The sequence below is a fragment of the Podarcis tiliguerta genome (genome assembly GCF_965153285.1).
Source record: "Podarcis tiliguerta genome assembly, chromosome: 2".
Taxonomy (NCBI): Eukaryota; Metazoa; Chordata; class Lepidosauria; order Squamata; family Lacertidae; genus Podarcis; species Podarcis tiliguerta.
In genome coordinates, this window is record NC_139535.1 from 31,811,383 (window position 1) to 31,825,061 (window position 13,679).

The window sequence follows — 13,679 nt, forward strand, 5'->3', positions numbered from 1 at the left end:
AGATGAATTTTCTTCCAGTTTGGAAAATATCATGAATTACGCCTAAATAATTTTTCAGGCGTCTGCTTATGTTGTTAAGCGATATTGTGTGAATCCTGGAGGCTTCACAGAGCCATCATGTAGAGTGGACAGTGCTGAATTTGATGGAGAACTGGGTTCAAAGGACCAGATAGAAAGGCCATATTTGAGCCTCCTGGCCTGACATTTTCCACCCCTGAGCTACACTGGCTCAAAATGTCTCCGCAGGGTTATCCTCCATCGATACTGGGGATTGAACCTGCAACCTTCTGCATAAGCATGTGTTCTATCAGTGAGCTATACCCCTCCCCCATTGGGGGAACCATTTTCCTGGCAAGTTGGTAAAAAGGAATAAGCCTTTGACTTCAGTCTCAGCTACTGTTAAAACCTTTCTTTCTCCCCACCCCCATTCACAACTTGTTGTATGAAAGCATGGGAAATGATAGGGGGACTACATAAAACTGATGTTGTGCCAAACATTACAACCAAGGAAAATTGGAGGGGGGGCACTGGACTTGGACCATAGTGCCTGGGGATTGTAGAACTGGAGGAATTTGTTTCAACCCCTTATTCCCTTTTTGAAAATTGTTCTTCAAATTTAATATGAGTCTCTACCTTACAGAGATCGTGTTAGACTGTCGTATTTGGGGGTCCTCCTATCTCTCTCCAGTTTAAAGAAACACAAGAAAAAGATAAATCCTCTTTAAAAAGTTTCCAGAGTAAGTTCTTTTCCCTTGCCTAGCAGGCAGAGAAGGCTAATGTCTCCCTGCTGAAAGCATTAACTGATTGCATTGTCGCCAGAGCACAGCAGCTGTCCTTACACATTTAGACTCCCAGTGACAACAAAATTAAGGCAGCCTTCCCTCCTGTTAGGCAATAAAATTATTTTCTTAACTTCTCAGAGAACTAAGGACTCTTTAGAGTTTCGGGGAAGCACAGGTGTAGAGGAGGACGGTCTCTCAGTGAGCACATCTTTGCCACCGCAAGGAATTAGCTGCCTGGAAGGCAGTAAGGAACAGAAGAAAAGGAAGTCACTCAACTTTCCTATAGATAGAAGGCCACAGGAAATGTCCCTGTAGTTTTGTTTTGTTTTTTTAGCTTTTTTATCAATTTGTTTGTTTTATGATTTTCTCTCTTGCACTCAGAAGTGGCTGACAAAGGGGGTATAACAGGTGGAGCAGGCTTATGCCCTCTCCATTGTCACACATGATGACCCAGGACTCAATCCCCACGCAGATTGGGGCTTGTACTTTCAAATGTCCTGCCTGTTTATGCCATACAGATTTTGATTGCATATAGTTATCTGATTTAGAAATGATCAGGTTTCTATAGCTATGAAGGTATGATGTAAGCCAATTGGGGACCACATGGCTTATATCATACTATAACAACAAAAACAATAATAATATTGATTGCCAAATGTCTCTTGGCCTGGGCAGGGAAGCCTGAATGACAGGCATTGACAGAGGCGCCTTCAGTAACATGGAACATCCTTTCCTGATAAGAAGGACACTAGGACTGTAATTGTTTTAACTTATTTTAATATTGTATTTTTACATTTTGCATTGCTGTAACCCACTGTAATAATGATAACAATGGCAATAATATATAATGATTTCTGCAAGTCCACAATCTCCCTCTAGGTCTGTGTTCAGTACACGGCAAATGATCTACAGAAAATTGTGTCAAATCTGGTTTGGGGGTGAGAAACTAGCCCTATCAGCACTCTCTTTGATATGCAGGTCAAGAAAAGCACACAGGAGATGGTTTAATTTAACATCGGGGGTTGTGATAAATGTTTAATTAGCTGGAATTTACTACCTCCAGAGTATAATAGGCATGCATAGTCATCCGTGATAGAACAGAGAAGTGGGCCGGAACAGAAGCAGCACCCTTTCAACATTTATTTGAGAAACAGAAAGTTAGGACACAAACCCTATACTTTCCACTACACATAGAGCACAACCTTGCAGATTATAACAGAGAGCAGGGACTATAATGGTAAATACAGATATTACACAGAAGACACACAAAGAGTCTAATATTTTGACTTTTTTTAAAAAAACACCCTGAAAGACAGCCTTGGGCTGTGATTCAGAATAAAGAATACTGATGGGGGAGACTGGTTGATCCTTTCCATTTTTGCTGCTTAACCCTTGCCTTCTCCTACTGCTTTATTACTTATCATGTAAAACGTAGGGTGATCTCATAACTTCTAGCTTCTGGGGGTTGGGGGGTAATAGGTTGGTGAAGACAACTTGAGCTAAACAACTTTAACAGGAAATGAAGTGTTAAGGAGTCCCACTAACTTGCATCATTTCTCTGCTCGTGGTAGCAGCTTCATGCAATTGCTTTTCAGATTTTTTAAAAAGTTGGCAGATTGCCAGGTGTCTTTGTAACATGTATTTTGTCCCCAAAGTGTTTATACAATGTATAAGCTACAGTCCTAAGCACAACCATTTAAAAGAAAACTCCATTGAAAAATAATGCTAACTACTCAATAGAAAGAAGGTGGTATTCAACCAAGTTTTTCTCAGTAGACCTGTTGCAATTAATGTCATGTTCATTAATTTCAGTTTATGAGTAAACATAGTTTATTGCTGCCCAGAGTACTTGGGATCATGACATTTAATAGCATAAAATATTGACACCTACATGTACTTTCCTGAATAACTGGTCCAATATTCCTCTGAAATGAAGGCATAAAGTAATAATGGCACTGTGAGGAAAATTATGAAGTGTCACTATATTAAAAATGTATGTAAAAGATATGAGGTTCTGCAAGAATGTATGAAATGTTGCATTGTATAATTCAGCTCCAAATCTGAAAAAGCTAAATCACATTTTGGGATATATAATAACACTTTTACCCATCCCTTTTCTTGGAAGGTTAACATTCATTTTTGGATATTTCCATGGAAGGCAGTAATCCTCAGGAAAACTTGTATTGGTTTTAGTTTGGCTACTCAAGAGTATATATATTTTGGAACAATGATCATTTTCCTGTAAATGTAGTCCTTCCTGAGCACCTGGGGGCTAAATTTAATATCAAATGCTCCATAAATTATGAAATAGAAGTACCAGCTAGGAAACAGAACCCAAGTGAGATTCAAAATTTCATATAAGTTCAAATTAAACAATCCCCCTAAAATTAAACTGAGGCAGTTTATGGTCAGCATCTGGTGTTCAAACTTAAATCTATACCAGGAATAAAAATACTAAGCTCTTCTTATTCAGTGGGGGATTTCTGTCCTCCTTCTCTCTCTTCCTAAGAAAACTCTAACTGGCCCTCAGGTCTCTTTCCAGGCCCTGCTCTGGATCCTCTATAAGTGCTCTTGCTTGGCTGAAATCTTTCCTTGAACTGCAATAATGCTTGCCTAGATATGACAACTGGAGAGATAGGAATGTGGAGTGTGTTTGCAGAAACGCCATAACTTTTGCATGGTGGAAATGTAGCCACTGTCCAAAGGCATCAATTATCAGATGTTCTGCCCAGTTTTGCCTCTTGCCACCGCTTGCACGTACGCCATGGAAGGTTACCAATAAGGGAATACATCCCAACTCTTGTCTTATATGCCTAGCTTGAACATTGCAATCACATTTGAATGGGAAGGCTTATAGTTCTAAAGCACATGGTTTCCATACTACTACTAACAAACAAACAAACAAATAAACCACCCTTCATCTGAAGATCTCGGGGCAGTTCACAAGATAAACTACAGGATAAAAGCACAAAATAGATATTTAAAACAAAAACAGAACAATATCCCCCTCTCTCACAGAAAGACTTAAGGCTCAGCCCCTAGAATTTCTGGTTAAAAACAGAACTGAGGTAGCAAGAATGGCCAAGAGGTGTTCTTGAGGTTTTGGAGAACTTCCACCAGCCAGAATAGACAATATTGGTTAGATTGACCAATACTAAGGGCTGGTCCTGCCATGCAGCACCATGAAGAGATGTGTGTTAAGTGGCCCCATGAGAGGAACATAAAGGTAGGTGTCCGAACAGTACATGAGGCCTTCTGAAAGTGCTGGCGCTAGTGGAAGACTGAAGCAGAAAGGCTTTGGCTAGCACCAAGGCTGGTGCCAAGGATTTGTATCCGTGGGCACCTGCTGATGTGTGGCACATCCCAGTGGAGTGCCCATTGCCAAGTCCAAGTTCCTGCTGCCCCAACCCCTTGTTTCTGTTTTCCTTTGTGTTATGTTATAAGCTAACAATTGTTTTACTGAGCTTTAAAGCAAGAGACCTTCATTGTTATTTAACCTTCCAGCCTGTACTATTCCATTGCCTCTCTGAAGCTGGTCGTACCTCTTCATTTCTTGTTTCTTCTAGTCCAACTTTAAAAGGTGCCTCACTCTCATAGCTTTCACTGTTCATTTGCCCCAGAGGAGGAAGCCTCAACGGGAGCAAAGAAGAGGAGCAGCAGTGTGACTACTGTCATACAGTTATAGCATTATATATTATTCAGTCACTAGGTAGCCCAGGACTTGATAGCTTCTTGTCTAGCTTCCTGGCTACTGTATCCTCTAAGTCTTCATCTGTTCATAGGCTCAGTTCCTCATTCACAGCAGCAGCACATTGCCCAATGTTTAGGTTATTATTTCTCCAAGCTCTTGTTTATTTTGGTTCTTATCCCTCTTTGTAGTTCTTCAGCGCTAGTCTAGGGAACATTTTAATTTTGTGTATTCGCCTGTTCTTCTGCCAACAGAATATCTTTGGAGGGACAAAGATGCCTGTCTTACTTATCAAAATAATCGGATCATCCCCACAGATCCATGGCTTCACTACTCAGAACAAAAGTGGGTTTAAGTTGGGACAAAAGCAGTCCCTAAGCAATTGACAAATTTCAAGTATTTTCTCTTACCAAATTATAAACCTTGATGCTCATACTGTATGTTTTGGCAATGGAAAAACTCAGCCTTCTTTCTGCAACAGCCATTAGAGGACGGGGGGTGGTGGTTAGCAGTTGCTTGTCCATTGTCCCTTCCTGTTCAGGACTTCAGTATTTAGAATTTCACAACAGGATAGTTTACCACAGACTTACCAGCATTTCAATACCAGGCTATGTGTATATATAGGAAAGTAGAAGATCAAAGGACTTAAAAGTCTGGCACCCTCTCTCCTACACCACAGGCCAACAACTTTTGGGCAAGTTTTTGGACTGGTCCAATTTTAAATGTCAGTTCACACATGGGACTCATTGCAGGTGGGAGGCCTTGGCTCAAAGCTGTCAGCGTTGGCTTAATCACAAATAGCAATGAAAACAAATTGTCTGGTAGATTTGTTATGAGGATGAATGAGATGACAGGAAAGTCTCTTTTCATCAAAAGTATGATATAAGTGACAAATAGGAGGAACATATTCTAAAAACCCAGTGATTAAAAATGATGGCTTAAATATCCTTTAGAACTATTAGCCCATCAGTGGCTACAATGGAAACACATTTCCTTGCACACTTTATGCTCCAGTATTAATCTTCTTCATCATTATTAAATGTTGGAAGTTTAAATTTTTAATGCAGATGAGATGAGATGAAAAGATTTAAAAGACAACGGAAGCCTTTGCAAGTGCAGCTCGGTAATCTTCAAACGCTGAGGGAATCAGCAAAAAAGACCAAACCAACAAGGAGGAGGGAGGAGGAAAACCCTGAAGACTAAAATAAATTGTTAGTTTAATCCCTTATTTGTAACATTTGTCTTAATTCCAAAGATCTGTTGAAAAGAAGATTTAAAGAAGATGAATCAGCACTAGAACTTCTTAGAAAATGACAAAATAAGACTTTATATGAGCCCTCTGTGGAAAGACAGGTTATATGAAAGCACCTGGAAAATAACAATCAAAAAGCATTAATATTGATATATAGTCATTTTGGACAGATTCAATAGTGTAAGTTATATGCACATTAATTTTTTAGAGGGGGGAAATATTTCCAAATAAGGTTTGCTTGGCCTTGGGAAGTGATAGAGCAGTCAAAGCCTCAGTGGATTGTTCTATCTTCATCTTCTCTAACTTGTTTCCCCCCACATCATTTGGACCACAGCTCCCATCAGTCTGAGCTAGTATGACCAACAGTTAGGGATGATGGGACTTGTAGTCCAAAGCATTTAAGGGGACCAGGTTGGTGAAAGCTTCATGTCAGCAGAGCATGTTGCAATCCTGTGTTACTAAAGCTTTGATGCCCTCTCCTTTCCTATCTCAGGTGTGTTGACAAGGAGATGCAAAGGAGGAAGAAAGAGAAAGGAGAAGGAATTAGGTGCTCCAAGTGAACAGCAGGTTGTGAGAAAGCCCAGTTTCCACAATATTCACTTCTTTTCTGGGATGGGGAGAAAGTGGTCCCACACCCTCTTGGAGAGTAAGTTTCAAAGGATGGTCCAGGCATCAATGGGCTTTGCTTAAGCCATGCTCATTGGGTTGCAATATCTGGCAGGTTTCAGTCTTGCCCCCTTTAATACATGAAAAACGTATCATTCAGAAATGTGGCATTCAGTAACAGCAGCATGTGGCCTCTTCCTTCAGCAATAGTTCTGTTCCGCCTTCCCATCCGATGACAGGGTGGTTATGCAATTTCTAAAGCAGTGCCTGAAAACAGTGAAGGACTGGATATGGGCTATTAATAATAATAATAATAAAGTTGAATCCACATGAGGCAAGCGTGGCCCTGGTAGACATGTGGGAAACTAGATGACAGCCTGTTTAGAATGGGGTGCACTGTCCCTGAAGAATCAGGCATGCTGTATGGGCATGCTCCTTGGCCCAGCTTTGGCGCAGGAGGCATACAGATGGCGAGAGTGTCCAGGAGAGCTTTTGTCCAACTGCATCTGTTCCTTGAGAAGCTCATACTTTAGTTACCTCAAAAGTGGATACTGCAGCACAATTTACACAGGGTTTGAAAGCACGTCAAAGTGCAAGTAAATAAATAAATAGGTACCGCTCCGGCAGGAAGGTAAATGGCATTTCCGTGCGCTGCTCTGGTTTCACCAGAAGCAGCTTAGTCATGCTGGCCACATGACCCAGAAAAACTGTCTGCGGAGCGAACAAATGTCAGCTCCCTCGGCCAGTAAAGTGAGATGAGCACCGCAACCCCAGAGTCGTTCGCAACTGGACTTAACGGTCAGGGGTCCTTTACTTTTACCTTTTTTATGTTTTAGAAGCAAATGGAAAATTGAATTAGTGCATATTGCTGCAGTAAAGAATTCTGAGCAGACCAGTCACTTGGAACATATTTCCTTTGCAGCTTTAATTTCACTTCTCAGAAGTGGCTTGCTGAACAAGTCAAAGCTGCTGTGCCAGCTTTCCAGGACTGGAGGCTGGGGCGGGGGCAGGGATTGCTATTGCTTACTGAGAGGAGTGAGAAGGCAAGGAGGCCAGTGTGGTGCAGACACAGCAGCAGGAACACTGGATTGGCTTCACTGGTGTATTTGCTGAGCTACTTACCTCCCAGCAACCTTGACAGAAAGTAGGACCACCTGACCTGGAAAGCTCTTTCTGCTCGCTCCTGATTAACTTCTGTGGTAAATTCCAAGTGCTCATTGTCACCTTTAGCACACTAATAATCTGTTTTCTGAGGTAAGCGGGAGAGAGTCACCTGCATTCCCCATTCCTTTATCTAAAGTATTTCTGGTGGGAATATGTGAAGGGACCTTCTTTGTGGTGGACTCGTAATCTGGTGAACCGGGTTCGCTTCCCCGCTCCTCCCCATGCAGCTGCTGGGTGATCTTGAGCTAGTCACACTTCTTTGAAATCTCTCAACCTCACTCACCTCACAGAGTGTGGTGGCACCTAGGTGGTAGAATTCCTCTCCCAGGAAATCCATCTTCCTCAGCAACCATCTTAAAATGCTAGCTGATTCTTCTTTTTAAAACCTTAATTTTAGCTCTGTCTGTTTTCTTAGGCAACATAATATTATGTAAATTAATGACTGATGTCAGTTGTTTTAATATGTACTGAACCATTTAGGGCACAGTAAGGGAGAAAGGTAGGATACATCAGAACCCAAGAGGTGCTCTGGTGGATCAGACCAAAGACCTGTCTAAGGGCTGGATAACCATTAAGCAAAATAAGAACATCCTAAGGGCATCAAGGGAAGGGGAGCTACAGAAATGTTCCATTACCAGAACGTTAACATTAAGGGTAAATTGCTCAGCTGAACATTCCTTTTCTCAGTTGACGTATACTAAAAAAAAAAAAAAACCCCAACGAAACAACTGTGCAACAAGACAGGCCAGGTGCCTTATCTCTACTAAGTATACAAGTAGCTGTGTTATGTAAGATTAATTTTGAGGATCTGATCAAAGACTTGCAATTAGAAAAAATTGGAGATTTGTTTTTTCAAATATAAAGTGAAAGTATACAAAAATATACATTACAGTGGTACCTCGGGTTACATACGCTTCAGGTTACAGACTCTGCTAACCCAGAAATAGTACCTCGGGTTAAGAACTTTGTTTCATGATGAGAACAGAAATTGTGCTCTGGCAGCACAGCGGCAGCGGGAGGCCCCATTAGCTAAAGTGGTGCTTCAGGTTAAGAACAGTTTCAGGTTAAGAATGGACCTCCGGAACGAATTAAGTACGTAACCAGAGGTACCACTGTATTTTCCATCTTGCTGTAGGTTTTGTTTTATTTTGAAAAATAGAATTTTATTTTATGGTTTATTGTTGTTTATATTTTGAATTTGATATATACAGGACACCCAAATCTTTTAAGTGCTTATGGCCTCTAAAGCTCTTAATCTGGCCCTGGTCTCCCTTGTCTAGCATTCTGTTCCCACAGCATCCAGACAGGTGTCATTTGGAACCCCACAAGCAGAACACAAATAGAAGAGAGGAGATTCCAACTAAACATTAAGAAATACTTTCTGACCGTAAGAGCTGATCAACACTGGAACAGACTCCCTTGGAAGGTGATGGACTCTCATTCATTGGAAGTTTTTAAACAGGTTGGATGGCCATCTGTCAGGGATTCATTTGCTGTGATCACTGCATTGCAGGGGGTTGGACTACACTACATGACCCTCTGGGTCTTTTCCAAATCTACATTTCTATGATTCTTTGATAAGTCCAATACCCAGCAAGTGGTAGAGGCATATGGCTTCCTTTCCTAAGGGTAGCACGCAGCCATCACGACTAGTAGCCATTCTCAGCCTTATCCTCCATGAATTGTTCTACTTCCCTTTTAAATCTGTCCAGGTTGGTTCTAAAACCCTTCAGTAAGGAAATAAATCAGTAAGTAAACAAATAGGGAGCTGATTGAAGGAGGATCATAAGCACCATTCAGTGACATAAATCATTGTATAAATGCACTCTAAGGCCAGATTTGTTGGGAGACAAACAACACTGGCAATAACCTGAACTGAAGGGGAGGGGAGCAACAGACAAAAGGGAAAACTATTCTTCCTTTGCTGATTCCTTCTTGAGTAGATTACTTGTAGATAACACTGTTTCTCAGGCCTTTTCTCCCTTCTTGTTTCTTCTCCAAGTAAGTTAGAGTTAGACCTTGCTTACATTAAACTCATGACTCCATGTTGGCTGCATGGAAGGTTGTACTCAAAATAGCTCTGTTTTCCAGGAGTGATAAATCTTAAGTTGCTTTTCTTTTCTTTTTTGCAACCTTAATCTTATCAGGCTATTTATGTCTGCAGCCTGCTGCAATATATATACCAAACTCCAACAAGATTTCTACGTGTGCTGTGGTGTGGTTGCTTCTTTGTAGTATAGTTTCCATTTTGCAGTTTTAATGTCTGCAGCTGGGAGTATCAGAAGAAATGAGCTGGTCATGTGGCAGTTTTAGCATACTGAGACAGGTACAGCTGGAATAGGGGATTCCAATGTGGATCACCTATCCCATAGTATTGCAGATGATATCTCTATAGTGTGGGGAACAAATTGCCCCAAAGTGAATAAAAAGCCACATGTTGGAGGTAATTCATTACTATTAAATAACTATAAAACAGGTTCACTGTTGATTCTAAGCAATACTGAAAACAACCATTGAAGAGTTTGATCTAGTGCCCCTCAAAGAAATTTAACGCCTGCATGTATATCAAAGCTACTTTGATGAGGACTTAACATCACTATGCTGGAAAATGGAAGCAAATTCTTTCAGATACTCTTCTTGGACCAAATCATGGTTGTTGTTTATTTGCTTGTGGGTTTTGCCATCTTTGCAACGACATATTCAAATGTAAATTTTTGTAGACATTGGAAGTTGTCGTTAGCAGTAGTCCTTTGAAATACGATGCTTTGAAATAGTTCCTCATTTAATTTTTCTCTTGAAAAAAAAGGTGACTTTAAACAGCTCTTAGAACTTTAGCGGAGGCTGTGAAAAGTTTCTTTTCAAGGCAATCAAAGGAAAGAATAATGGGTGTGGGAGACATAATATATGTATGATATACTCTTTCTATAATTCGTATATATGCTACTTCACCAATCTATGGATATACAGGTGCAGAAGCAATTATCAATAGAATGAATCATATGTTTGAAAGAAGGGAAGACAGGACTGAATTCAGTTCCTCTTACTTTCTACTTGCCATACACACAGATGGCTGACCTGACCCTGATACAGTGGTACCTCGGGTTAAGAACTTAATTTGTTCCAGAGATCCATTCTTAACCTGAAACTGTTCTTAACCTGAGGTACCACTTTAGCTAATGGGGCCTCCTGCTGCAGCCACGCAATTTCTGTTCTCATCCTGAAGCAAAGTTCTTAACCTGAGGTACTATTTCTGGGTTAGCGGAGTCTGTAACCTGAAGCGTTTGTAACCTGAAGCGTCTGTAACCCAAGGTACCTCTGTAATATGATTCTAAGGGACATTCTCACTCTTCTTGCCAGACACACCATTTATAGTAATAGCCAGCACAAAGAAAACCGCGTCACACAGGGACAAAATGCAGGGATGTAAAAGTTCCTCCCTTGCTCTGACCCATAGTCCCCTCCATTCTTTTAAATGTTCTGTCTTGCTCCTTGGCAGCACTGCAGACACCCCATTCCATCCCACCCACTGCCAGCTTTCTTCTCCTTAGTTCCTCATCCTTTCCAGCTGTCACACCCAACCACCTCTCCCTCCTTCGCACATTCCCTCTTAGTCCTTCAGATGTCCTCTTTACTCCCAATCCATTCCATGTGCCCCTTTTTCTCCTGTGAATCGCCACTTGATTTAACTTGTCATGTTAACTTGCCCTTGCTCGCTTTCCTCCCTGCTCCCCTAACATTGTTCTCAGAGAAACCTTGCCCCACCCCTGCCCTTATACACTTGGGAAACAGTCAATGAGAACAGTGGTGATAGTCTTACATTCTTATTATATGTAAGAAAATATCTACGTCGACATAGTTAACATTCAAAAATGACTCGCATCCCAAGAAGCAGCAACTAGGATCAGGTTGTGAGCCAAGTTTGGGAAGGTGGGTAGCAGTGAAGAGGATTCACATTTGGATCCAAAAACATATCTGATTTGGAGGTGTCCCATATGGGGCAGAATGGATGGATGTAGGATTGCTCCTTTGGTGTTCTTGAATACCAACCTAGGACTATTCTTCCTTTAGTTGCTCACTCTCTCACTCACTCAAGGAGGACCAAAACGGTTCAGGTACTTGATAGCTCTAATTTTATACACATTATCCAAAGCTTTCTAATTTCTAGAAAAGTATGAAGATGGGACACTTTTATACTGGCACATACAAATCCCTCCTGAGATTCTGTATATTATGGGGCTAATACATTCGGGAAAGTGATGAGGTGTCTTTTTATCAAAACACCATGTGAAACCTCCTTAGTTTCCCATTCTTGAAAAAAGATATGCTCCTTCAACTTGAATAGATATTTTATTTTTAAAGAGAGCAGGGTGTTGGGGCTCCAGAGACAACTTTGGGTAACCTGTAGCTTGCAACCCCTTATTCTTATATAGGTTGACAAGGAATTTCTCTCATGGAAGGGGGAGTCCCATATAGATCATCTAACAGGCAGTGCTACAGAATGCTCCAACTACCGCACAATTGCACTCATTTCACACGCTAGCAAGGTTATGCTTAAAATTCTTCAAGGAAGGCTCAAGCAGTATGTGGACCGAGAACTCCCAGAAGTGCAAGCTGGATTTAGAAGAGGCAGGGGAACCAGAGACCAAATTGCAAACATGCGCTGGATTATGGAGAAAGCTAGAGAGTTCCAGAAAGACATCTACTTCTGCTTCATTGACTATGCAAAAGCCTTTGACTGTGTCGATCATAGCAAACTATGGCAAGTTCTTAAAGAAATGGGAGTGCCTGATCACCTCATCTGTCTCCTGAGAAATCTCTATGTGGGACAAGAAGCTACAGTTAGAACTGGATATGGAACAACTGATTGGTTCAAAATTGGGAAAGGAGTACGACAAGGCTGTATTTTGTCTCCCTGCTTATTTAACTTATATGCAGAATTCATCATGCGAAAGGCTGGGCTGGATGAATCCCTAGCCGGAAGTAAGATTGCTGGAAGAAATATCAACAACCTCAGATATGCAGATGACACAACCTTGATGGCAGAAAGTGAGGAGGAATTAAAAAACCTTTTATTGAGGGTGAAAGAGGAGAGCACAAAATATGGTCTGAAGCTCAACATCAAAAAAACGAAGATCATGGCCACTGGTCCCACCACCTCCTGGCAAATAGAAGGGGAGGAAATGGAAGCAGTGAGAGATTTTACGTTCTTGGGTTCCATGATCACTGCAGATGGTGACAGCAGCCACGAAATTAAGAGACGCCTGCTTCTTGGGAGGAAAGCAATGGCAAACCTAGATAGCATTTTAAAAAGTAGAGACATCACCTTGCCAACAAAGGTCCGTATAGTAAAAGCTATGGTTTTCCCAGTAGTGATGTATGGAAGTGAGAGCTGGACCATAAAGAAGGCTGATCGCCGAAGAATTGACGCTTTTGAATTATGGTGCTGGAGGAGACTCTTGAGAGTCCCATGGACTGCAAGAAGATCAAACGCATCCATTCTTAAGGAAATCAGCCCTGAGTGCTCACTGGAAGGACAGATCGTGAAGCTGAGGCTCCAATACTTTGGCCACCTCATGAGAAGAGAAGACTCACTGGAAAAGACCCTGATGTTGGGAAAGATGGAGGGCACAAGGAGAAGGGGACGACAGAGGACGAGATGGTTAGACAGTGTTCTCGAAGCTACAAACATGAATCTGACCAAACTGCGGGTGGCAGTGGAAGACAGAAGTGCCTGGCGTGCTCTGGTCCATGGGGTCACGAAGAGTCGGACACGACTGAACGACTAAACAACAACAACAAACAGGGACTCCCTCAGGGATGATGTTAAGATCTTAAAGTGAGAGTTACTGAGACCATATTTTATATGCCACCTCTGAGAATGCAGCTAAGGATAAAAGATGGATTTAAAACAAACAAACCAAACTGTATCTGTGTCACAGGACAACATGTAGGAAAAGCTTCAGTGAAGTTTCCCCGTGCAGGCAAATTTCGAATGGGTGCCTAAATAGTTTCATTTAATAACACTCGTGATTTTTAATAGATTTTTAAATTGCTTAGTGTCTCCACCAATCTGGATCTTCTGAATACTTGCCCCCTTTAGCAGAAGAGCTGCCAAAATTATTTAAAAGTTTGAATGTGCATTTTCAAATCCCAGTCCCTTTAGAGTTATGCTATAAAAAATCCATGT

At 41.3% G+C, this 13,679-nt stretch overlaps 1 long non-coding RNA gene across 1 annotated transcript; it reads left to right on the plus strand.

The window, feature by feature from the left end:
• The first annotated feature begins 1,266 nt into the window (after positions 1 to 1,266).
• Positions 1,267 to 5,629, plus strand: LOC310671256. The gene is made up of 3 exons (XR_014507933.1): positions 1,267 to 1,358; positions 1,458 to 1,538; positions 5,538 to 5,629. It is a non-coding gene; the product is annotated as an uncharacterized lncRNA (long non-coding RNA).
• Positions 5,630 to 13,679: the final 8,050 nt, after the last annotated feature.